Source organism: Agelaius tricolor, unplaced genomic scaffold (genome assembly GCF_023055355.1).
Source record: "Agelaius tricolor isolate 1412-34295 unplaced genomic scaffold, bAgeTri1.0.p SCAF_8, whole genome shotgun sequence".
In the NCBI taxonomy this organism is placed as follows: domain Eukaryota; kingdom Metazoa; phylum Chordata; class Aves; order Passeriformes; family Icteridae; genus Agelaius; species Agelaius tricolor.
Genome location: NW_027269268.1, coordinates 30,773,370 through 30,800,382, shown reverse-complemented (window position 1 = coordinate 30,800,382; position 27,013 = coordinate 30,773,370). Strand labels below are relative to the sequence as shown.

Here is a 27,013-nt window from a genome sequence, read left to right as displayed (position 1 = left end):
CTGCTTCAGTGCTGTTTGACTGTCACAGCCTGTCATGTAGGAAGAAAGCACCGCATCTAACCCCCTGTGACAAGGTTTAATCACCCCTATTACTCCTATTGGCTGTTCAAGCCACCTTGGGGTGTGCAGCACACAGTTATAGATCTCAAAAATCCTTGCTTTATAAATGGAAAGGCTAAAATCTGGTCTGAGTCGATCAATCTTCTACCACACCATTGAAAGGAAGTAGAAGGATTAGATAAATAATATTAATGCAATCAGTGCTCAAGATAATTTTTTTATTATTTTCAAATCATTAGGAAAATATTTTTTTTTTACTTCATTATTATTTTTTAATGGACTCCAGGTATTCAAATTCTGAATGTTATTTCTTTCTAGGAATCATTGCTAGAATGTGGCCATATAGGCAAGAGTGTCACATTTGGGATTGATTTTTTTATGCAAAAATTAAGTGACAAAAGACAAGGCATACCTGTCCAAATGTTAATGCTGAGTCAAAGGGCAAGAAGAGGAACACTTAGAATAAGCTTTGTACAAAGGAAAAGTTGAACTTAAATTTCCTCAAACAAATTAGCATTAATTAATTAAAACTTCATATATGCCTGATCTATCTAAGGAAACAACTTTGTTGCTGTTCTACATGGAAAACTGTATCTTCGAGCTATTTTTAAGAATTTCCTTTATAAGACTGCAGTCCACACTATTTATACTTAAAGCCTGAAGGACACATGGATCAGCAACTGAGACTAGCTCAGCTGGTTAGAGCATGGTGCTAATAACTCTTCTGGTCCTTTTGCTTACAGCTGGTTATCCAGAAGCCCAGGTAACACACACCAAGCACATCTTTGCACATCAACAAATCTGTTTGCTTGAGCTGGTCTTCTTATATCCAAAGTCTATTTACTGGGACAAAAGAAAATTATTGCAGTAAGAAAACATATTACCCATTGTAAAAAAAAACAAAAACCAAAACTTGCCCATTGTAAGTTTGGCTTTAGTGAGGTAATTAATATTATGATCCATCAGGTTAATCTTAGGCCTGATAAATTATGCTAGTGGAGTCTTTACAGTGGGAGATTCTTATGCTTGAGATCACCATTAACATAGGTGTTATTTCAATTAACATGTATTTGTAATGATCACATTTGTTTTGCAGAGACTGGGCAGGAAATGAATTATTTGACAGAGCAGATAACTCGGTGGGTCAATAATTAGCACCAGGATTTACATAGAACAGGGATAACCCTTACATCCCTGCTTTAGCCCAGTTCTGAAAACAGATGAGCAAGTGCACATCCTGCAGAATCAGAATAAATATTCATTTTATTTCCATCATATACCTGCAAAGGCACCTACAAATTAGGAATGAAATTTTCTAAAAGACAAACATAAAACAACCCCTCACTGTCAGGTAGAGCTGTAAGTACTCCTTTTTATTTAAATTAAAACTGAATTTTCATTTCTAACTAGTATTTCAGGTGAAATAAAACAATCTTGGGCCAGAGAATTTAAAAACTTGCAAAGAGCATGAGAACGTGCAAATGGGTGGAAAGTGCATTACATAAGGGTTTTAATTTTTCATGAAAATGCTTTCTAACAGGAAGGTGGATTGTTTTTTTCAAATATAAACACACTTATCTATGTTTCTTCTGGCCATCTTAGGGAAAAAAAACCCAAAACTAAATTCCAGCTGCCAATGACTTTTCAGTATTCCTTTGATTCTTTCCCTGAACGTCTAAATGCAAATAACCCTTTTCGGTGTAAGATGAGTTTATAGTGCTGACAGCAGCTTGTGCCACTCACCCAGGTACACTTCTAACCCATGTCCTCACTCCCCTAGTTTGATAATGTCAATTAGACTCACACTACCATGAGTCTTACAGATTTTCTATTATTAAAGACAGAGAGCAATTTATGTTTTCTTATATCTGTCAAACACCTGTGAGGTAGCACCTAGAAATAACCAATGATAGCATCTACCCTGTTTCATACAGATAGATGTAGGTTGTTCAGCTAAACCAGCAGGCCCATACTTCTTTATGGTTTGTTGCAATGCCAGTTCATCAGCTACTGGTTTACACTACACATGCTCTCCTTTATACCTTCTGTCTACCAATTTGACTGATGTTCTCTTCCCCCAGTTTGCTTATCAGTTCTGAATGACAATAAAGGACAAGTCAACACCATACTGTACTTTCTGTACAGTATTTTCACCCTGAAAGTAAGTTCATGAAATTTGAATCCTAGGCCACCTATCTGAGAAAGCTGGTTTATTGAATTGGCCACTCGCATAGGATAGTTTCAACAATTTTCATAATTTGAAAGGAATAAATGTTTTTGGTAATTGTTCTGCCTCAAGGTGTGGCTTTGACAATGAGAAAAAAAATAATCCTAAACATTGAGATTCAAGTTTTCTTTTTATAAATAAACAAAAAAATTCTATGCAAAGATATTGATATGAATCTTTGGATATGAATCATAATAGCAGATTTTCACATCAGGTATTTGATTCCATCTCTGAACTCTGAAGCCTCTGCAGAGTGAATGGCAGCAGGAAATGGCTTTCAAACTCTTCCTAACAGATGGAATAAAATCTGCCAGGTTATTAAATTTCTACACAACTATTTTTAGTTTCCATTTGTAAATCCTTTTTCTTCTTTTGTCATATGTCATTGCTAATCACATCTCAGAAGCATTACTATTTTAAAAATAGAAGCTTGAAGTGGTAGTTGATTATTCTTTGCCCTGAACATTTTTGTTGCTGCTTGATTTTTCTTCTAAAATTATGCAGTATTTATACAGATTTGTGTACTAAAAAATGAAGAAAGTAAGTCAAAACATCAGTTGATAGGATTTACAAGCTTTAAAATTATTTTAGTGATGAACAGTTGCTGTGAATCCTTATCTAGACTGCAGTCTACTATTAAAGCAAACTGTTTGCTGAAAGTTAACAAGTAGAAATGGCCTAATAACTATGAAAACAAAAGCAAATGCCTTGACTGTCTGGGGTAAAGCATATCTGAAGTGAAACATACTTTATTTTTTGATGAATTGTTCTCAGGAAGAATAGGAAGCTACTCAACTGTTGAGAAAATTAAACCAATTGTTTCCTCCTGCAAACTGTGTCATAGTGACAGATTTTCTCAGTGTACAAAGAATCCTTTGAAGGCAAATTTGCTTGTAATTCAAGTGTTATGGAAAAAATTGTCTCTTTGTTCATGTTACTAACAGAAACACCTACCCTTTTCTTACATTAAGTTTATTATTACTGCTACATCTACACTACAGTACAGAAGTGGTGACAAAAAAAAAAAGAGCATTAAACATGGTTTGCAAGTATTATCATAGCAAATATTCCAACACTGAAAGGAAGTATATTAGCTGTAATGTGACTAGGTCAACTGGTAAATTCTGGTTTTACTTAAGGACAACAAACTTCAATCAGCTAAGGAGTCAATCTTGCAATTTGCAAATTTCTCTTGTATCTGGCTTTCAGTAGTGCACCAGGCAACAGGCAGCCTGAGATTGAACAGGAAAATGCAATTGAAAAAAAAAGAAAAGAAGAACACACAGAGATTTAGATTGGACTGATACTGCACACCAGACCTGTGACATCTGGAAGATGTATTGATTTGCATTACTGCTGCAAAAGCAATGTAAAAGAATGAGAAAAGCCCCTGTATTTTAGTTCAGTTCTATTGAATCTAACAAGTTTGAAGAAATAGTTTTGGGATTTTTTTTGATACCACTAAATGACTGATGTCACTCAGCTACAAACAAATAAATGTATCAATGGATGAGGCTTCTAACTTCTCCCAGTTAAGTGACAGAATCTGCTGAACTTTTTCCAGTCAGGCATGTAAACTGTGAAATAACTTTACAACATGGCCCATCAGGTATGACTTCTTAGCATAATATTTCAGTGGGAAATATTATGCATCGTAAATTTTAGCTACATGGGGTTTTCTGCTTATATTACATGAATGATGAAAAAGCAGAAAAGTATCAATATTCATCACTTTTTAAACATTTCCAACTATTTACAGTATCTTTGACTTTGTGCTTTGGAGCAGAGGAGCATAATGGGAGATCTTTCACAATCCTGTATTTTTTTCTTCCTATTTACTTTGCTTTTGAAAATGGAGGAAACAAAATAAATAAAACAAATAAAACAATATTTTATAAAATAAAACAAAATACAACTTTTTAAAAAGCATTAGTCCAAAAGATGAAGTTGAAGGGTTCTATAAATGATGTGTCTTCCAAAAAGGTGTCAATAAGAAAGAATGGGAAGAAGAAAAAAATGCATTTTCAAAAAGTTAAGGTGATAACAAAGCCTACACTAAATGCAAGTCTCCCAGTTAAGGGTAATTTCACAAAGCCCTTTCTTCTCATTGGACAGAACTAGACTACAATTCAAAGTAAGAATTTAGGAAGCATTTGTTCCTCAGAACTGTATGTTTTCTGTTTATTTTAGGAAAGAAGAGTATCAAAATGGCATCTTTCAAATCTCTCAGGAACAACTGCGTTCAAAGTTGATTTGCAATAGAAACCTAAATATAATATAATAAATAGAAAATGCCTCTTTTCTGTGATAGCCTTTGCAACTAAGTAGTTTACTCAAGGAGCAATTACATATAAGAAAATCATAATATGCATTTTTAAATTTAGAATGTAATATTTTACAGTTATTAGAATATGAGATTGAATTGTTTAAACTACAGCATAATAATTCATTCCTACAGCATTCAGTGGCACTAGGCCTTTGGCCCCTTGCCTAACAATACACTCGACAAGAATTATTACATTGTAATTCACACCCTGTCACGCCTTATTGCTTAATTAAAGCATAACCCTTCATGACATGACAAGCAATTTGACTGTTACCATAATAGATTATCCCACATAACTTACCTTAGTTTTACAAACCATTTTTTTTCCTTTGTACATGCATTGAGAATTATCAGAACAATTACACAGATGTGTCTTTACCTGTAAAGTGTGACTAGGTTTAGGAAGAGAAGCTAATAACACGAGGTTGTATTTTTTATTGGAACCATTACTTGAGTAAACTTGGGCACCTCTTTATCTTTTTTCATTTTGCTTTGGGAATTAAATCCAGCAACACTTTGTAAAACTGAGATTCAAATTCTCAGATTAGGTTGGTGCCTATATTTTATTGTTGAGTTTAGCTACCTAAATTATAAAGTTACATTATTTTGGTGAATTCTAATGTGGTACTGAAGCAACAATGTGGCTGATGTTATGGTGTCTTTCAAATTCCAGACAAGGATGTTGCCAGTTTAATTTTGTTGCAATACAGCAGTTAGCTACTCTGTGTGGAACATTATGTAATATCTAAAACATATTTTTCAGAAATAAATCTTTGAATCATTTTCTTACTAAGGTCCCTCCCTATGTTTCTCAGACTGAAACTTGATATAATATAGAAAAGCTAATCTGCTGTTATTAAAACATCTGATTATAACTAAAAATTGACTAGGTGAAATTCTTTTGCAAAAAGTCCATTACAAAGCCCATTGACTTAAGCAAAACACTGTTCCATGAGATGAAATGGAAAAATGTGTCAACAGCTGTGAAAACACACTTTAATATTCCAGCTGGCATTCAAAATATTTTAATTACTAATTCATATTTTATTAATGCCTTCACATGTGCAATGCAACACAGCCATTTGGCTATGAATAATCCTTTGGTTTTGCCAACCACAAGTTCAAAATTAAAATATGTGAACATGGAACTCTGAAGATTTGTGTGAACAAAACCCTGGATTTTTTGAGAAGACATACAGGCAATGCATAAAACATGCATACAAAACAATTTTAGCATGGCAATTATATATACCATACCTAATAGATGTCCTACCAGTTTCATATAATATCAAGGTGCAATTTAATGAGGTTCCACTGAACTCTCTAGGTCTTCAAGGTGACTGGGTTGTCCCTCGAACGCTCTCTGCTATAACTATAAAACGTCTATGATGTGACTGTGATATAACTGAAACAGCTGCAGTCTTTGATCATATGCTGGCAGTTTATGTACAGATGCAGAATGTGTAATAGGGCCACACTTTATTAACTTGACTGATGTTCTGTTATTTTACTGGTTCCAAAAGCCAAAGGAGACTAGGCCCCACCATGTTGCCCTGAGAATAATTTATTGTTGCAGCTATTCAAAATGAAATACCTATCATTAATGTCTAATTGATTACCAAAAGCAAGAGGCATACATTGGCCTCAGTTGAGCTGACATTTGCTATGATCTTTAAAGCTGCTCTTATATCTAGAACTATTATTTTGAATTAACACAAAATACATTTTAACTACAGTTTAAAACCACTGCCAGCACTCTGAATGTATGCATACATTTCCTGTTAATAGTTATTTCTACATAGATACAGTCTAGTGAAACTTACAGTGAGTTTTTACCATTTCTTAACTATAAAAATACACAAATTCTGAAAGCATGATAATGAAGCTAGACCTTGACATGTTAGTAGCTGTATTATGTAGTACAAAAGCATCTTTGTTCTCCTTAACAAGCTAAAACATCTCTTGTTTCTACCAAAATTTTTAAACAATTCATCTTTATCAAAGCAGTCAAATTAGAGAGGAGATAGTACACACTTTAATTTGGCTATTTGAGGAAGTTAAATTGTATGTCCAGCAATTAAAAGAAAAATTTACTTAAAACCTAGGTATTTTTCCTCATGCATACAATATGGAAATTCACAGTAACATCATAAATTATGGGTACATTTAAAAATTTGCAAACGGTTACTTGGTTAATTTAATCTTTGTGAAATAGCTCCGCCCATTCTCATAGAAGATCTAGCAATAGTTTTGCACTAATCCTAATAGTATGAAGTTATTCTAGATATGAAGAGCATATAAAATAGACACTTTTCTAATGATTTATTTTTTAATTCCTACTTTTTTTCCCCTAGCCTCCTTTTACATCCACATATTCTTAACTCTAAATTTAAAATTTTCTTTGTCCTTATATTTTTATTAGAAGAAATAAAAAAGCCTGAACTCTCAAGTCATTCTGCACCCATACTCTCAGTTTGCCTCCTTCTGTAATCTTGCACAGAAAATACACATTTTCAGAACCTTTTTGGGCACAAAGAGGATGTTGCAAAATTATTGTACTGCTTTGATGGGATGGCTTTTTCTCCAGGATCTTCCTTATGTAATCCTTGCTTTAGTTTTCTTTTCAATCCCTTTCTCTAAAGCCTTTATGCTGCAGCTGAGGGGTAAAACATCTCAAAAGTTAAAGAGAGCCTATATGCACAATATGCATGTTTACCTTTTTTCCCATGGATCCCTTAATCTAGATACAAACAGCTAAATCTGTTTCAATTCCAGTTTTAAGCATATGTCAGTAAGCATTTATACTTTAATCTTCTTCAGTATGGACATTCCCCAAGAAAGTCTAATTCCTCTAGCCCTCAAGCTTAACCCACCAGATTAAATGCTGGCTCTTTTTTAGAATCCTAAAAGATTCTGAAATATGTCCAATTATTTTTTCCCCACATCTTGAATGCTTCCCATTTATAGAAACAAGCAAAGATACCAACTAAATTGAAAATATAAACATTGAAACGGAACAGATTTCTTCCATGAAAATCTGATGTCTATTTCATGAGCTTCATTTCACTTACATTTGTTATAAGCCACCAGAAATTAAAGCTGTAAATAAGGAATAAATAAGCTAAAGTGTTCTAAGTTATCCAGTCCAAAAAAAAAAACCAACATTGCCAGAAAAGTTTTTTGAGACTGAATATCTTCTTATTGTACCCTGAATAACTTTTAAAAACATAGATAAATGTTTAAGTAGGCATATGTTTGGCCTCCTTTCCAGTTTTCCCCCCTTGGCTGCTTCTTGTACTTCCTATATACCATTTACAATGCAATTGTTCTGCCAACTATCTCTGATACCTTCCAGTACTCTTTATTCCTTTTCATCTAACATGTTTTTCTCAGTACCTTTTTGTGGGCTTCAGCTCACATGAGTATACTGGACTTTATTCAATTAATTCATCTTAACGGACTCCAGAAAAATATGCAGTTAAATTAATCACAAAGAGAAGATTATTATTGAAGTACTAAATTGAATCCAGAAAGAAATAATTGCTTTAGAAATATTATAAAATCTCTGATACCAACTCTGGGTCAAAATTAAGAGAACATTTCCAGATAAGCTGCTACTCACCCATTGAAATATCTTAGTTTAATACCACACAACCTCTGTTCAGAAAGTATATATTGCTATGCAACACTATTTGTGATGCAAAGCATTCCCCACTGAGTTATAAGGTATCCTTGTTTTTTAATATTGAGTAGTGTACCATTATTCAACTGTATATATATTAACATAAACGCTATAATTTTCATAGTAAAACAAATCTTACATCTAAAATCTCAAGAGTTGACTCCGATAGTTAACATTTTTCCATAGTTCTGCAAGATTTTCCCCCCCTCCCCACCCTCAGGAGAATATGGATGGCTAAAAAATAACTGTTCTTATGTTCATCTCTTCTCCTACCTTTTCTGACGAGCTGGCTGCAGAAAAGTGTATAAATGGAAAGCTCAATTAGTGCAATTTTTGTATCCTTGGATGTCAATCATGACTGTCGAGAGGTGGGACTTTCAGGATCTCTGTGCATTAATTAAGAACTCATCTCAGAAGAGTAGTCATTACACCTAAGGACCAAAAATAAGTTTTAATTAGAGTCTAGAAGACAGTGTGCCATCTACTTATAAAATTAGTTCTTTAGTTAAAAATGAACAGCTATGGGACTTGGTTAGTAACAATGCAAAGGGCATAAATCTGCTGCATGCCCTTCAGAAAGCAGAAATATTCTTGCCTTTGTAGGCCTGCCTGGAAAAACTGGACAAGTTCTGTAATAGTGTGCACACCACTCAGATTTCAGTCAGGTTGTACGAATGCCAACATGATTATTAGACCCTTGTGAAATTACTGCTGCTAGGCTGATGTTGAGCGAAGGCTGTAACACAGCTGAAGCTGGATTGTATTCCCCTCTCCTAGCTCAGACCATCTCTGACTGCACGTGCAAGAGGCAAACCAAGGCAAACTCAGCAGAGGGGAAAAGGGGGTGTGCACAGAGCACCAGGGCCATTCACCACTGATACAGCACACAGGCAGCCTTGGGTGGCCTGAGACACAGCAGGGCTCAAGACAGGCTACAAACAAGCTGGGCTAACTGGTGTCAGCTGCCCAAGAGATCTTACCTCCTGGCATGACTTATCTGAGGACAATTCTGCCTAGGATTCTCTAGGGAAATAAGGTGTAAATAATTGATTATATAATTTATAAATTAATGGTAGGAAAACAAATATTAAGAGCTGGTCTTGAAAATAAATATGTCAGCTTATAATTCAGGTATGAAAAGGGATAAAAATTAGAGAAAAAAATAAGTCTACATTCCAGAGAACAAGAAAAAAACCTTGTTTGGCTATGGCTGAAATAAGAAATATAATGTATCAATAAAAAAAAATCAAAACAGCACTCAGATTTGTCTAGGAAGGATGAGACAAGTAAAAAAAAAAAATCAACCTCCAGTATGAAAATAAAGAAGGTAAAACAGTCATAAAAATGGTCATAAAAATTCAGTGCTACAAATATTGTAGTTTCTTAAAGGACACAATTTAACATATACTTAAAATGATAGAAGTAATAAGAATAAAAATTATAAAGGTTATCACATAGAAAAAGAGTGGAATGGGAAAGCATGTCAAAAGGAGAATAAGATTTACTATGCATCCAGGAATAGTAGAACAAGTGTTATGACCTTCTTCATTGCTTTTATGTTTCATGGTCTTTTACTAAACTATCTGTAAATACATTTAAGAGACACATACTTTTCTGAAACATTTGTTTGAGAAACACATACTATAAATTTCCAATCTAATCAGTATACCTAAGGAGTAATGAAAAACAGCACTGAATTTAACAGCAAAAAAAGCAGTAGCTATTGCTGCTAGGTAGTTTAAATTATTTTATCCTAAATAACAGTGAATGATAAAATTAAGATTATAGTAAGGGAGCAATCAGTCTTTTAAAGACATTCAGAAAAATGTGGACAATTTACACTGATGTCATTCAGAAAAAACTATGCTAATTCCATTAATAAATATTTTTAATATTTTTTGTCCAAATGAAATTTTATACTATTTTTAAAGCAAAATTTCTGGCAATTTTTTTCAGCCAAAAGTCGTTTTCTAGAGAACAGGCACAGAAACATTCTCCAGAATCTACTGACTTAGAATATTACTGTATTTTCTGGTAGATTTCAGTGGGCTTCTTCAAGTTACCAGATATGCTGGCAGTACACACCAATACATTCTTGAGAGTGTTGAATCTGAAACTTGCTACTTAAAAGTTCAACTTTCATTCTGTGAAACAGAGTGTATGCTACTGCTATGGATATATGTGTGCTACAAATTCTGGTATTTACTTCTCTGTAGGTATAAGTCATTTTTCACATGATAACAGATTGCAGGAAAGGCCATGTTTAATATTGACTGGCACCATGGGTAGGTTATTTTACATGAAAAGAAAAAGGAATTTATCCAGGGCTTGCCACTTGTATGCTCTGAAGTAAAGAAAAGTCCTGGGTCCTGCTATCTGGGGTTTCCTACTAGTAACATTTAACACATTTCCTGTCAGCTGCTTCTCTTGATTAAGAGGACAGAAGACATAATAGATACACTAGACTCAGAAGAAGAGACAGAGAACCTTTGTTCTTCTGTACAATTATATCAATTTTTATAATGGTTTAATTTGTTGTTATTCATAAGGGACAATGCCAAGAGCTGAAGCAAAGGACTAGCAAAGCACAGACTGCGTGTTAGCAGCATGGTGCCTTCTCAGTCCTTCATGTTTCCAAGTTTGCCTCTTCTCAACTCCTACTCCAATACGCTATTTTGGAAGCCAGCCATAAAAGAGGCTAACTCAGACAATAAAATCTGAGTGATCTACTGAACTGTGACTGAGATTTGTGACCTGCCTTAAATGGAATCAGATTCAACTACAAGACTTCTTACAAGCAGTTCTCACCAAGAGCCTGGCAGCATGTCAACACAGTTGTACTAAATATTCGACACAAAACTTGCTGAGAACCACATGATATCATGTATTGTCATGAAAGTAACTTAAAGCTGGATTAATTCACAGGAAAAGAATAACAAAAAGTAGCAATTAGAAAATGTTTCTTACAGTGGAGAATGTTATATAGCAATTAAATTATATTGAACAGAATATCAAAAAGAGGAAAAATACTAAAATTACTTCAGGTACCCTCCTGGCCAACTTTGAACCCTTCACTGAAGTTTGAAAGTTTGATGCCTTGTCCAACATTTCCCCTGTGGTCAACAAAGAAAGTGAAAGGCACTTCCAGATATCAAGCTGGACTTAAAAGAGCTTCGACCTTTACACTTGTAGTGGGAGTGTTGAGCACAGACTTGGACATGTTGGTAAGTAGTTGTATTTACTTAATCTACATCCTACAGTTTGATTTCCAGCAGTGTCTAGAAAATAAATTTCAGGGCAGCATTGAACATTTACCTACATATTTAGATGCTACCAGAGATATGGGCAGGGATTTCAGTTTCTGTAACACTAGCCAAATGCTGATGGGCAGTACTGTGCAGAGATCCTTATTCCTATTGATCAGTGCCTTTCCTACTCCCTACCGCAAAATTAATAACAAAAAAGTAATAACTTTTCCTATTTATACTGAATTATAGTTATTGTCTCTCATATGGTTAATACTTCAGTCTTTGGGAAAAAATAATTTTATCCTGCTTTAACAGTTTTATTTTTCTTTCCTCAAAAAGAGACCAGAACAATGAAAATATTTTGATTAATTTATCACTATAGATGTGTTCTTTCCTCCAGTTAAACTAACATTTTAAGAAAATTTCTGAGACTCAAAGCCTACAGCACACATACTTAGCTTTCAATCTAGAAATAGACTATGGGGTTGGAACTGGAGAACCACAGTTTAATAAGAATCTGAAATTCAAGCTGAATATCAATGTGCTCACACAAGGGGTGGAGATAAGCCAATAAACATAATATATAGCTTTTAAGCCCATAGAACATGTCTTATCTTCAGTAGTTTCTGGCTGAAACTGTAGTGACAACAGAAAAATATTTATGCAAGAACTATACAGACGTGTGCAATAAGGCACTGGAAAATATAGACGTATAAAGAAAAATGAATTAAAATTTGACTGAAAAGAAGTAGCAAAATTTATTAGAAGTAGCAAAACAAGCAGAGAGAGATTGCTCCATGGCCAGCACTGTCTACAGATCCAGGCCTCTTCCTGAAATCCATCCATTTATCACACAGCTTTGGAGTCACTTTGAAAACTACTCCATTGTAGTCAGCAACACCCAAATTGCAAATGGAAGTTATAAATCAGACAGCAGTACCACAATGTTTTCTACTGTCAAGACAAAAACCACTGCTGACTAATGAATAAGAGAAGAGTTTGTTTTAAATTAAGATACACCTGTATGTGATAACTGGGGTTTCAGCATTTTGCTGCCCCATTATGGTACACAATTAACTTTTTTACTTGTTAACTTTTCCTTATCTTTTCTTTATCTCAATTTCTGTGTTAGTTCACAGGACCACAAAATTTTCGTTTTCTTCATTATTGATTGGGAAATGTTTGATTGCTTTTAATTGTGTTCTTATATTTTTAAAAATTGGAGAAGTTCAGAACATCATGGTCTTCATTATAATACAAAAATGTTTATTAATTTTGGGGAACATGAGAGGCAACATTTTAAAAATATTTTCTGTTCTTTAATTGAGCTAACTGATATCATTACAGCTTGTTGGTTAAAACTTTGTGAGAAAAAAAAATCATCACAGATAAAATATAGAAATTCCAAGATATAATAAGACAAGAATAGAAGAACTACTAATTAAAAAATTTCTGGCTGTCTGATTTCAGCTTGACTAACGACTTTCTTTCATTCATTGGAATTCTATGATCAAAAAAGGTACTAAAATGTTAACAAAAATCTCACAGGAAAAAAGGGATTAAGGCAGTACTGGCAAAATGATGCAAGAGTGATACTGAGAATGAAACATGGTTATGCAGAAACAATTAAGGTTAAAAATGAAGAACCTGAGCTTGCCTAAATTTGAAAGAATAATATATTTTAAGCAACATTATGCTTGTACTGAGTTGTGCTGCCATGCTCATAGAAGGGTTTAGGTGGGAAGGGACATGAAAAACCACCTAGCTCCAACCATGGGCAGGGACACCTTGTCAGCATCCCTTCCATTTAGAGACAGAAGTTAGGATCTGGAAGGCATTTTCAGAGACCTCCTCAATTGCTAATGCTCTTTTATGCTGTCCCTTTAATGGATACTGGGGTAGTTGAAGTGCCCCTTGAGAACCAAGCCTCCTGAACATAGGGCTGCTCCTATCTGTCCGTAAAGGGCCTCATACATGTGGTCAGGTGGCCTGTAGCAGACCCTCACCATAATGTTACCTGTCCCTGCACTCACTTTATCCTGAGCTAGAAGCTTTTGGCTGACTCCTCATCCATCCCCAGGCAGAACTCCATGCATTCCAGCTGGTCATTGACAGAGAGGGCAACACCACCACCTCCTGGCCTCCCGTATCTGTTCTTCCTAAAGAACCTATATTCTTCCATTCCAACATTCCAGTGACAGAATCCACCCCACCACATTTCTGTGATGTCAGTAAGATCATATCTCTCCAGGCACGCACATCTAAATCCTCATCTATTACTCATGCTACTTGGTCTTCCATAGAGGCATCTAAATTGCGCCCCCAATGAAGCCAACTTATTGCTGAAGTGCCTGGAATTCCTTTGTGCTGCTCTTCATGTGCTCTCCTGTTGGCCTGTGATACCTCTGCAGGCTTCTGGGCATCTACTGCTGGCACTAGCATCAAACTGGCAGGAGCGGAACACATTAAAATTCCCCTTCCCTGGAAAGTTTCCATTAAAGTCTTCATCATCTTGTCAAAGCGACAACTTTAGCCTGCAAAATGAGTGCCTCCATAATTCTCAGAAGAGTCACCTACTGTTTACTACCTGTGGCCTCTTCTTAGCTACACTGGTTGTGGCACAGGGAGCATGCTGGACTGCATTATTCAGCCCCAGCAGCTCTCCTGAGGTGATGGGTCTTTCCTCTTCAGTTTGCAGAGCCGTGAACAGGTTCTGTAAGGGCACCTCAGGCTTCAAGGAAGTCTCTTTCTCCTGCTGGTCCTTGCCATTGCAAGCTTTCCTTCTCATGTATTACTGGCCCCCCTTCCTGCAGTGTGTGTGCTGTGGGGGAAGTTTTCAGCTGTTTGGCTGCAGGCTTTGGGTTCCCTGCAGACTGTACTTGGAAACAGCTATTTAACTCCTTCTCAGCCTCCCTGATGTTATATAGCCTTATCACCACCTCCTGCAGCTCAGCCACCTGCATGTTCCACTGACCTGGGCAAGTGAACCTATTGTGATCAACCTTTCCTGTACTTGTGATGTGTTTCTGACAGGAATGGATAACACGTCTTTTTAGGGAGATACTCTTTGTAACTTTGATCTTTGTCACGGAACCTTACAGAAATGTGTCACTGAGACAAAATCAAAATTTACAGTTGGACTCACCAGGTTCACCCTAGCAGAAAAGGGAGCAGTGTCCTAGTATCAAGTAAAGTAAAGTAAAAGAAGAAATGGCAGCATAGTCTGTCTGAAGAAAACACTAGTAAATGTTGTATAAAGGATGAATCAATTGACATGAAACTGGAGCAAGAATTTGAGAGCATGGCTTCAGTCTGAAGTTAGGTCAACTGCCATATTCGATCCTGTTGAATATGTGTTGGTAAGGTTTGTTGCTTGAAATAGAAGCCTGCAAGACAGACTGAGGAAGAGACCACAGGTGCAGCTTGCCCCTGTACTGTCATAACAATAAATAAGGTTATCTGTCATGATCAAACCATCTGGAGAAGTCCTTTATACTGTACTGAATAGATGTTACACATTTATTTAAGGTTAGAAAGAGTGCCTAAAATAGCACTGATTTACAAGGAATAGTCTGCATCCTATAATTAAAGGCAGTATCACTGTAAAAGCGCAGGCAAAAATTGTAGGAAGAATTCTAAGAGCATTTTGGTAATAATGATTTATAAGTGATGATACATAAGTTTAAAAAAGAAAAACAGATGACTGTTCAAAATGCTATATTCTTCAGCAGCCTAGAACTTAAAGCAGTGATCCAGACATCAGTGTCTGGGTATTTATTCCTTTCTAGAAAAGTTATTTAAAACAGAGGTTGGTTTTGTCATCATATATCATCAATTCAGATTGTAAGAAAAATTATCTATCCTGCAAGTAACAAATTCACAAAACCCAAAACCAAACCTATCTTTTTCTTGCTAGTAAGGTATACACTCAAGCTTTGCAATTCAGGGTATATATGGAAATCCAGTTAATCATGGGATTACCTACAGGACAAAATTAATTACAGATAAAAGAACAGGATGTAGACTGAGCTGTAGCCTTGACCTACCCTCCTCTTTCTGCTATAGAATGCAAAAGCTGTGTTAAAGGATGTATTTTTTTCAGAAATCTGAATGATCATTATGTTTATTTTTCTACTGCTATCTCTGTAACATAGTGCATGCTTGGCATTCTCCCTAAACATCATAACAGGAAAATAAATGATAGTATTTCTCAATCTACCTGTCTGCTTCTCAGGAAAGAAATTATACCTATGTACCATGCTGATAGTCTACAGTGTGTGCAAGTGAAACTGAAATTAATTCCAGTTCCTTTGTTTTCTCCCTTATGACCTCTCTTCTGACAGACTCAAAATCCCCTCAACTTCACATATATAGGAGGGACCACAGCACATTTGGTACTCTGAAAAAAATATGCCTGCTTTCTGTTCTCCACATTAAGTCCACTTCACTGCAAAAAGCCCCTCTATCAGCATTTCTGTCTACAATCATAAGGTTGCTGCAGCCTCAACTATAAAGTTAAAAGAGTAGCTCTTTCTTTCTATAGCTATCAGTTCTTTTCCCAATAAACTTGGCATGTTTCTCTGCAACACCATCTTTTTGTGGGCTGCAACATATGGGGTTTAATAACATAGCATCAGACTGCAATTTTTAGCCTAGTCTCTCCTGTTCTACACAAAATATAAGTGACGGCTGCCTACCTTCAATGACCCTTATAGACAAGGCCACCTTGTCAGAGATCATTTTGTAACAGATAAGCAAAACAAATACGATGTCTTCAAAAAACACATCTCACCCCCTTAAATTTAAGCATGCAGTTTAACACAGCTTAACTTACCAAAGATATTAAACCTGAAAGGTTCCCTGGCTTTACAATCAGAAAGATCAAGCAGGGCTACCACAGCTTTTCTACACAACTATTTAGCACCTCTGAATCAAGTCACCAGCTGTTGGAGCTTTGCCTAAACAACGGTACACCAGAGAAGAGTAGCAAATTAGCACTTCCCCTCTTGGGCAGGCTGGCTGATACTTTAGGGGAGGAAAGTAAAGGCCCCATTAAAGTTGCTTTTCTTGGTGTAGAAAAGCAAGTCAGGGTAGGGTAATACCCTTAGAGTATTTACAGACAGCAAAAAGAAAAAAACAACAAAAACCCCAACAACCCACCACACTTTGCAATAGGGCCAATGTAATGATCTCTCTGGATCACCGGGATGTTGGGGAAGATGTGAGCATCTTTTTCTGATGATCACCAACTGATTTAACATGATGAAAAATGAACCGGCACTTAGGAGACTTTTTTCTAAGTTGCAAGCTGCAATGCAGAGTTTAAAGTTGCTTTGCATCTATGAGGGACATATACCCATCTCCCTTTCTGAGCCACATCTCTCTCATATACACCCTCTTTCTGGAATCTCTGAAAAGTCTCCCCTTTTTATCTATTTTTTTTTCATTTTCACTTGAGTATTGAAACTGAGAAAAAAATTAATTTTCGTAGTGCGTACAGTTGTACATGCCACTTTTACTAACTGCCTACATAATTAGTCTAGGTAATGCTGATTAAATCCCCTTTGATTTTTGAAAAAATACCGTAATTGAAATAATTTACGACAATTAAGTTTAGGTTGAATTTTTTTCTCCCGCCTTCTGCTTGAACTGAGCAATGAAGGAACTTGAAGACATTGGCATATAGCCTTCCCACAGTGCTGTGCTCTCCTCTGGCTGCAGGAATAGCCTGTAGCAAAACACAGCTCAGTCCTTCAGGGGGAAAGTGGAAACATTTGAGTGAAGTTGTTGCTACTATCCTCTATTTATGCACATTAATACCACAGAGTTTGGGAGTAATGTTTCATTGGAAAACTAGTAGCAAACTTCATCCTTTAAAAATTTGTTTTCAAATGACTTCTAATCATAAATATTGTTTGTTTACTTCCTATTGTTGATAAATGTGGTCACAGTCCAAAGTCAAATTAGTACTATGTTAACTTTCTGTCTTTGTAGCATCAGCACTTAATGGGGAAGAGTTTTCTGAACTCTTGGAAAAGCAGAAAAAAAACGTCATCAACCTAAGTTTGCAAAAGTGTTCAAGTTGAACCTGGCAGTAATTTTTATAGTGGCTAACCCAGCTGTTGACAGTCAAGTACCACACTTCTGATTCAGAGGCTACCCCAGCTTTATGAACCATGATTAAGGACCACATCACTACAATTTCTGTTGCAAAGCAATCATGTAGATGGAATATATTCACTCAAATTGCTGTCATTACATTACAAGAATCCTACTTTTTTATACTGCCATTATATTGCAAAGGTTCCATATTGCTAGAGTCTTGTACCTCCTTGATGTTTCTTGTAGGCAGCTCCTCTAGGCGCTGACTCTTCCTTCCTCTTGCAGTAGCCAAATGACTCCAGTTCCCCTCAACCAAACAATCCCCTCTTTTTAACACTCTTCATATTGGCTACAGCTGTGGCCTGTTAAAGTCAGGCCTGCTCCTAATCTTTAATAATTAACCCAGCTGCAACTCTTTAGGGGGTAAGATTACTTTCTATACTACCTTTATTTATTTATATTCTATCCCCCTACATAGAATGTCAGTGTTTCTTTCCTGTATGCTGTTTCTATGTAGACCTCTGTGTTTAGATAATGCAGTAAAACATCTAGTTTACTCTTCAGGTTTAAAGTAAAGGAATCTGAACAATGATGGCAAAACTGTCCTTTTAGCCAAGTAATGCTCTGCAAAATATCTCCTTCTCATCATTGGAGACAAATTTGTAAACTGTCTTATAAGAAAGTTGATATAAAAATAGCCTCATAGGGTGTTCAGTTGGACTAAAGCAGCATCCTTGTGTGCCACAAGAGTTATACAATATTTAGCTTTCTATTTACATCAGTTAAAGGTGTAAGGCAGTAGAAAAATAATGAAACTATATCTCTGATTGTCTATGCCCTCTAGGAAGTGTGCTAATGTTCTTCTGTATGTATGACTCTGCTTCTGCTTACTGTATGTAACAAAGTAAAAGCGTTAACCATACTCAACTTTCTGTTGATAATTCCAACAGGCTGGCTTGATTTCTACTTTAAAATATCTATGCACATATTTGTTATTACACTTCTCTTATTCAATCATTATCTAAGTCAACAGAGAGATCTTCATCAAGACAGCTTGTATTTATCACACTTCATGTACTTAAATTGTATGTCACCCTGTTAAATAAAGTCCAAGGAAATTCTTGATTGAATCTGAAGTTAACCATATGGTTATCTAGCAAGTCAGCAGAAACTAAATTCATTACTAAAATCAATTTTATGTAATTTTTATTAACTAGTATTGGTTAAATGCTTGTTTTCTGTAGTCTTTGGTTGGGTTAAAACAGCAATGATAATTTAGTGGTCACTGTTTGTAATATAACCAAAACCCACTAGTGTGTGAAAAAGGGCACAAATCTCAAAACAGTTCAGAGAGCTTGTTTTCTGACAGCTAGACTGAAATAAAACATGATTATGACATTATGTAATAGTGTTAATGAAACTCTAAGAAGTGAAACCAAGCCTTTCCTTATGTGCTGCCCCTTTCCACCAGAATAAGGATGAGAGTAGGGAAAAAAATAAACCTAGTATTTTTCCCAACACCACCTAACCACTTTCAGTCTCTTTTTTCCTTCGTAGGAACAGGAAAAGCTCAAATAAAACTAAAAATAATTGCAAGAAGTATTACTGCAGTTGTAAAAGACAACTCTGAGAAGTGAGATTTTTCTTTCTTGGGTATCTGCATTTTATTATATTCCATATTTGCGTGATCCTATACTGTTTTTCCTGAAACACTTCCCTGTCACTGAGCAAGGATGTGCTCTGGGCATGAATAGGGATCACTTCTCAAAGGGTGCTGTTAGTCATTAGACCTCTCTCAGATTTCTGGCAGAAGTTGCAAAATGTGAAATAAAGAAAGCAGATGGTATCAGAAGGACTTGTCCATTTATTAAATTTTTGCTATGTAGAAGTGGATTCTAGATCCTATCATAGACTTTTACAGGGTACTGCACATCCCCTAAAATGTATTCTCAAAGTTGATATCAAGTGGTGTATTCCCTGTTTCTGGGTCTGTGGAGCTGGCTTGAAATTTTGTTGCCCATTTAAAGAATAATGAAGATTCACAACTTCAAACATTTCCATGGTTGTAATATTAAGCTGTGTCATGAACTTAGACCTATATGATTCTGATTTTCTGCACAAATAGGGCTCAGCATCATAAATTGTGTATGCAGATCATTGGATTCTTTTACTTTAGTCCCTATGACTACTTGACAGAGAATTTTAGGCATAGCCTTAAAATAGTGTAGCTTCCTGGACTTCTGAAGATTTTAGCTTCAAGCTAGGCACTCAAAATTCGCAAATATTTCTATCTGTGAAGTAGCTAAAAGGGAAGCATTAACTTTTCACTAGCTTGTGTATGGATAGACAGACTCAAAACTGACCTGTGGATCAAGATGGAGTGTATGTGCTGCCAACAAAAGAGCACAAGAGCATGATGTAGGTACTGAAGTGTCAAACTCTTATGAGGCCAGTTTCCTGTGCCATGCCATCGGAATCACAGTAGAGGTGACAAGAGCACATTCATAAAACCATAGTGGACTTGGGAACTTCTAAGCACTGCACTTTCTGGAATAAGTCAGAATAATCCATTTTAGGATTCCTTGTAAATCATTCATTTTTCTTCTGAGTCTTTGACCCAGCCCCATCCATCTGCCCTGGCTCCTGTGACATTATACATAACAATCTCCGGCCTCACAGTTGGGGTTTGAAATTAAATTGATAGCCATGAGTGGAATTCCTACAATAGTGATGAGTATCATGTAAAAGCTCAGAGGGTAACAACTATATAGTCCAAAAATGCCTTGGAACACTCTTTGTGCCAGGGTGATTGAAAAAGCTATTTGGTCATCCCAGCCCGCTCCTTTGGTCTGAACCAGGGATGACTTGGAAAAAAAGGAGGAATCATGTAGCTGAAGATTGATTGTATTGATATATAAAAATCACCTAGTTGAAATTTACATGGTCAAATTTAATTCTACTATTTGTAACTTCTGATTACTTGATTTTGGAATGTTGAAGTTTTGTTATTGCAGCTGTTTTCACTCTGCTGGCAACTCTGTATATAGTTCTATATGTTTTGGCTCCCATTAAACCTATGCAATAAGAAAGAAGAAAGTAGAAATCTCCTACTGTTCCTATGGTCTGAGAAGCTGCACAAGAACAAAAAAACCCAAACCCATAACCCGCCACCCCACAAAAAACAGAGATTTTGATAAATATTTTTTATATCTTTGAGAACTGGCAGTGGTGCTTTATCAGTCAAACACCTACAAGTTTTTAATCACTAGTCAATGTAGTTCAAACTCATATGTCAGGTCCCACTTGAGCTGATACACTTACTATGTCATTCAGCGTCTGGTTGGCATCACTGAATAAAACTGGATATAATGCAGATTTGAAAGTTATTTGATGGTCAAAAATCTGATATATTATTTTTAAAATGGACATAACACTTCAGGGCTTGTGAATCAACTTGTTAAATTGGCTAAAAATTAATAAGAAGTCAGAGTTCTGTCAGGTTTCTCTTCTTGCTTTGCATACCATGAGGATATTGAAGCACAATGAGTATAATATTGCCCTTACGAAGAGTTCAGAACACATCGGGCAGTGCTGCTTATATTCATGTTCTGGCTGTATTGGCTGTCATGAAAACAGGAGGTCACTTACTCACACCTCATTAAGGATTCTGTCCCTAAAAATATTTAATCTGCAAATAAATGTAATAAATTTATCAATGATCAGATTTATTTACCAAAACACCTTTTTGGAGGCCGTTATAAATTCTTTTCTTCAAGCATGTTCAGTCACTTTTGCAAGAATGATACTTTTGTATTGCCCACCTAATTGCTAAGTGATATCCACAAGAGGAGAATCTCTGGTACAATGGCAGCTAAGGTGATACTCTTCTTGCCTTTTGTAACTATTTGAGGTTATTCAGCTTGTACTGAGAAAGACTACAAGGATATTCAGTACAGAATGTTACAAGATGGAAAGGTACAGAATCAAAGACTTGCCTGCAGGCACCAATGCCCCTTGTTACAGCTGTTCTTTCTACTTGCACAATTAGGATACTTGTTTGAGCCTGATAAGATTTCAGTATACATCATGGTTTTTCTATTTTTTATTTATATTCTGTGACAGGGTACAAATCCATACGGAATGCACAGGGCTAATTGGTTCATGTCCTAAAATGAAAAAGTTTGTTGATGTCTCTTGTGATAAAACTGTTGTGCACTAAAATTTCGCCTTATATAGGGGAAATATATGTATAGTTAAAGTAATGAGAGAGGATGTTGCTAGGATCTTATGGCATAGAAAGCATATTACTTTCTTTAAGTGCTTTCTAAAAAAAAAAAAATTCATTTTAAGGTGGAAAAGGATGACAACGATAATGTTGAACTTTGAAGAGATTCACATTAATGCTAGATTTTCTCACCCTCACAAAGTGCTAAATCTGTATAAAATAAAACAAGACTTTGTTCTACATATAGTAGTTTTCAGTTACCTGAAAATGCATGTTCTAGTAGCATGTTCAAAAAAAAGAATATAACTAGAATATAATAAGACATTAAGTTTCTGTTAAAAGAATTCCGTCAAGGTAAAGAAGAATGGAAACTAAAGAAGATGTACATCATTGGTATGTGGTATAATTAGCTGTGGCAGGTCTTTAATTGTCATAGACAAGATGACAGAAGCTACTTATGTCAGTTTTGTGGACTATTTATATACCAAAGTCATTATGACCCCTGAGCTTCTTTAAAAAAATGAAATTTCACTAATGAATTTTCAATTTTTAGGCAGAAAGCATATCTTAAAGCAATTTTGAACAAAGTCTGTGATGTGTAAGTGAACTAAAACTACCTAAAAGAAAGCTGAGAAATCCCTTTAGGAGAGGAAACACCACAGTAATGTAGAATAAGTTACGATAGTACCTGGTGTTTGTGCTTCTCTGTGTGCAGGAGCTGTGATGGAAAAAGGGGGATTTCTGCTGGAAAGAAAAGAAGTGGTTCAAAAAGTAACTGGAAGTGGGAAAATGGTAAAGAAATTTACTGTTACTGCAGTTTGATAGTTGCCTAAGATGGTTTATGTTTCCAAGTAATAAATTTATGCAGATGAGCTTGGAATCTTTGGAAATAGGCAGTAAAAGCAATGTGTGAACATTAGAGGGATGTGTCGGAAAGATTCCTGAAGTTGGTTGTAAAGATTTTTTATTCTGCTTAAGTAGCTCATATGTACAACATGCAACAGGTATGTTTCTATAAAGAGACAGCCAGGATGCACAGAAGAGACAAGGATAACATGAAAAAGATGAGCATGCTTCTTTAAACCTCAGAGACTAGGATGCAGAAAAGAAAGCAGTGTTGGCAGGGAGAATTGGATTGTCCCAGGGGAAGCGAGGATCCAAATGCCACTATCCTTTTTGGGCCACACACAGCTTCAATGGGAAACAAACTCCTGAAAAACAGATTCTACTATGGAAAAAAACAGAGATATGAACAAAAGTGAACTAAAAGAACTGTGAAAAACTATGGAAGAACCAGAAAACAAGAAGTTGTAACTCCTGCAGATTTCAGAGATAGGATCTTTTATTGACATAAAATCTTCATTACCTAAGGGGAGAATCTGAAAGCAATGCCACACACAGGGTGAATGTTCCGGAATCTTTTGATCTTTTAGACACTTTTACAAAGAAAACTTTGATAAGCTCTTGATGTCCTAGCCAAAGATGTTACCACAAACTCTGAAATAATGAAAACAATTTTATAATCTATAGTTTACAGAGATAAAAGCCATACAGTTTTTTACAGCAATGTATTTGCACATATACTTACTTCTCAGATTATTCTTGTGCTTCTTAGATGTGATCCAGCAAGATAACCAAAAAAATAATTATAAGAATGCTGGTGCCTGCATAAATTCCTATTTACTTAGAAGTCAGCAGGCAACCTCCAAATTTAAATTTACGCATCCCTGAACACATGATGTGTGTCGAGGGATCAAAATCAAATTAAAGCTCTAAGTCACAGTATCAGAAATGGCTCTACAAGCCAAGGCTGTTTATCCACCAAAGTTAGGAAAGATATATGTTAATAATCCAAAACTGAAAGAAACACTGAAAAAAAAAATTGGTTTTGGGGAAAAGAAAATTTACATCATGTTATATCATTTGCTGATGGAAACCTACTTATTCTATAATGATGATATTTATACAGTTGTTTTTTACTTCTATGGTTTCTTTTGTATAGGCTGTAAATGAATAAAATAGTCTTTGCCACTACAGTACAATAAAAGTTCCTTACATCATTATAGCCCTGAAAGAAATCTGATAGAAAAAGTAGTTATGCACTTTCTGTTTTATTTACAGTATAATTAAAGTAATTATTGTAGTTTTTACAGAAGTACACCTTTTATAATTTCATAGCTCAAGTGAGATCTGGGATAAATAATAGCTATCTAGTGCACTTACTGGAGACATTATTTACTTTTACAAGCTATTGATTACCTTATAATTCACAAAAGAAGCAAAACCACAAACTCGCTTGCAAAGGACATCAATGAAGACTCTAAATAAATATTAGGTCCAGGTACAGGTTCAGTGGGTATTTCTCTAATATAATACTATTAATGCATGTTTACAAATGCATATGCAAACCACTTAATTTTTAAAATACCATTGTTACAACAATTTATATCTGTTTTTCATTTTTAAGTAGACTAGGTAATTTCTCCCTCAACGAACTTCTTTGTATGTGTTTTTGACAAGAAAAAGTAATTTCGTATGTACTTGTGTCAGAATAATAATTTTTAACACCTTCACTTTGTTTTCTCTGATATAACTTTATCTCTGCACGTCACAGAAACTTGACTTTTTCAGTTGAGTCAACATGTCCTTAGCATGAAACAAAACCCTATATGACTGCAGTGAAATAACTCATATTTTTAGAGACAAACCAAGGCACAAAGTTCTTCACTGTCTGCCAATGACTTACAGAGCACTTGCCACTGACAGTTCATGATTCTAAGAGCTATCAAACTAGAATAAAGAAAGAGCTGCAGTATTTCCCTAGTCCTGGGGATCTAATGCAACAAAATCATTGATATAGCACTGGTAGGCCATTATACTCTAAAAAGCTTAACATTCCACCTGGTAAATAAAAAAAGTGAGATGTTTTATAGAGGATCTTTTTTACTATTCAACTGAATTTTTCTGAACATGAAAATGCCAGCTGTTCTTTTGGTTGCATAGAGGGGGAAAAAAAGTGGATGAAAAAAGAATCATGAGTCTTTTTTCACTTTTCCTGTAGCAATTATTTCATATACTAAAATGTAATGCTTCTCCAAATACTTTTAAAATCTTTGATTGTAGCATCTAGTGAGAATAGAAATAGAATGTTTCCCATATGGTTCCCCTTTAAAACAAATGTAGTTATTAAAATTTAATAGACAAATTGTTTATGTGTTTTTTAGAAATTCTAGATAATGAGCATACTACTTTTATTTTGAACAGGTGATATTGAACAATTAAAAAAGGCATTTATGCTTCTGAATTTCTGAATCAAAACCACAAGAACATATTAACCTTGAAATATCTTTTTCCATCTACCATTTCCATCAACACTGTGGTCATCATTTCCTTCTGTGGACCATACCCATAAAATTTCCTATTTGGAGTAAAGTAAACTGATTTTCTACCCAAAATGTGTTCAAAACCAGAAGTCTTGAGAGAAATTGCATGGTCTTCTGCAGTTCTTTTAACATAACCAGAAAAGGCTGTAGTTCAAGGATTCATTTTGCAGGTCCTTGACAATTCACAGCACATATTTTTATCTTTTTTTTTTTTTTGAAGAGTGCCAAGGAGTCTTAAGTGTCAAAAAATGAGTTTTAGTTTGATCTAGTTACTTAGAAGTCTTAATTTTAATATAATTATAACTAATTAATTTTATGATTTTTCCCTGCATTTACTAATTAGTAGATGTCCAGTAAAGAAGATTATGTTTGTTTATTTATGGCCTATCTTTCTTTTTCAAGGCCATCAGTCCAGATACAGCAGCAGTACAATCAGTAAATTCAAAGCTAGGATTTCAGTTGTGCATTACAGAAGTTTCTGAATGGCATCTCTGACACTAGTACAGCACTAGGTACATGCAGCCACTTTCTTTCAGCCTGAGCAAATACCAAACTGTCTCTGTTTAAATTTTTTTTTCTCTTTTGCTATGGTTTTCTGAAAAAGATTTAGATGGACAACAAAAATACAGTAAAATACTGCACAAACGTAGTTCCTACTGAAACACATGGTTCTCCAAATATGACCAACTTTATAAAACTATTTAATAAATTCTGAAGAAACAATAAAATTTTCAATTATCCCAATCTAATTTAAATATTCACCTGGATGCAATATCATTGCCATTCTGAAAATGTAAACTTGTTCCATGCATCCCAGCCCTTTTATTAAGCACTAAATCTATGCCATGCATTTTCTGGCTGAGCACATATTTGACACTTGGCACCCTACAGGTCTCGTTATATATAATCTATTCACATGTCCATTTTGCACTTTCCCAAAATCCTAGCACTACTTCCATTTTAAAAAATATTTCTTTGTAACTCCTCTCAGATAAAAATTGCTTCTGTGGTCAGCAAACAATCCAGATAAAACTTTCCCTAAAGCATCAGTTGAGTTCCACAGGCTTGGCAATGTTCTCACATACTACCCTTTTTTGCATTCTGACCTAAAATTTCACCTGTACCATCAGAAGCTTTAAAAGTTTGTCTCCAAAGGTAACCTATTATATATCTTCAAATTTCATCCTATGACAGGGATGTCAGTATGCAAGATTACTTAGTAACAAGTAGCATTCTCTGCTTGTTCAAGAAGGGGAAGCATGAAATGCAATTTTGATAGTGACTGCTGTACCTATGGAGGAGAAAAATCAGCACTGCAAAAATGAATTCACATCATTCATTACTGTATTACATCTCTTGTAAAAGTCTTCTAGGAAAGGCTGATCATGAATCCTGCTTCCAAGAGTGGAAGAGTTGTGGGTGAGAATGTTGGAACACTATCCTATAAGATGCAAGATGAAAGTTAGAGGAGATTTTTTGAGCCAACAAAATTTGAGTATCTAGAGCAATCCATGGCAAGATGTTCCATGTAATATAGACTCAATCTGCTATATAATACTAGTTAAAGGTACTATACTTTTGTAATTTGTGTTTTTGTCTGGGAAAAAGTTCAGATATGCAGAACTGCCTTGGTGCCTGCTGGATTTTTTTTTAACTTTGACAACTTCTGAAGAATTAGCAGGCGAGAATTGCCAGATATTTTCATTATGAAATATATAAAAAGCAAAAAAAAAAAAAAAAAAAAAATCCGTGCTCTCTGA

At 35.3% G+C, this 27,013-nt stretch overlaps 1 protein-coding gene across 23 annotated transcripts in view; it reads right to left on the bottom strand.

Annotated features, from left to right (window-relative positions):
* The window catches only part of TENM3 (teneurin transmembrane protein 3), a 1,291,378-nt gene that overhangs the window by 588,208 nt on the left and 676,157 nt on the right, over window positions 1–27,013 (bottom strand). For all 23 annotated transcript variants that reach the window (XM_071432135.1, XM_071432137.1, XM_071432120.1 and 20 more), the window contains exon 7: window positions 8,569–8,726. The gene's annotated coding sequence lies outside the window, so the exon portion shown is untranslated. The remainder of the gene's footprint in view (window positions 1–8,568; window positions 8,727–27,013) is intronic.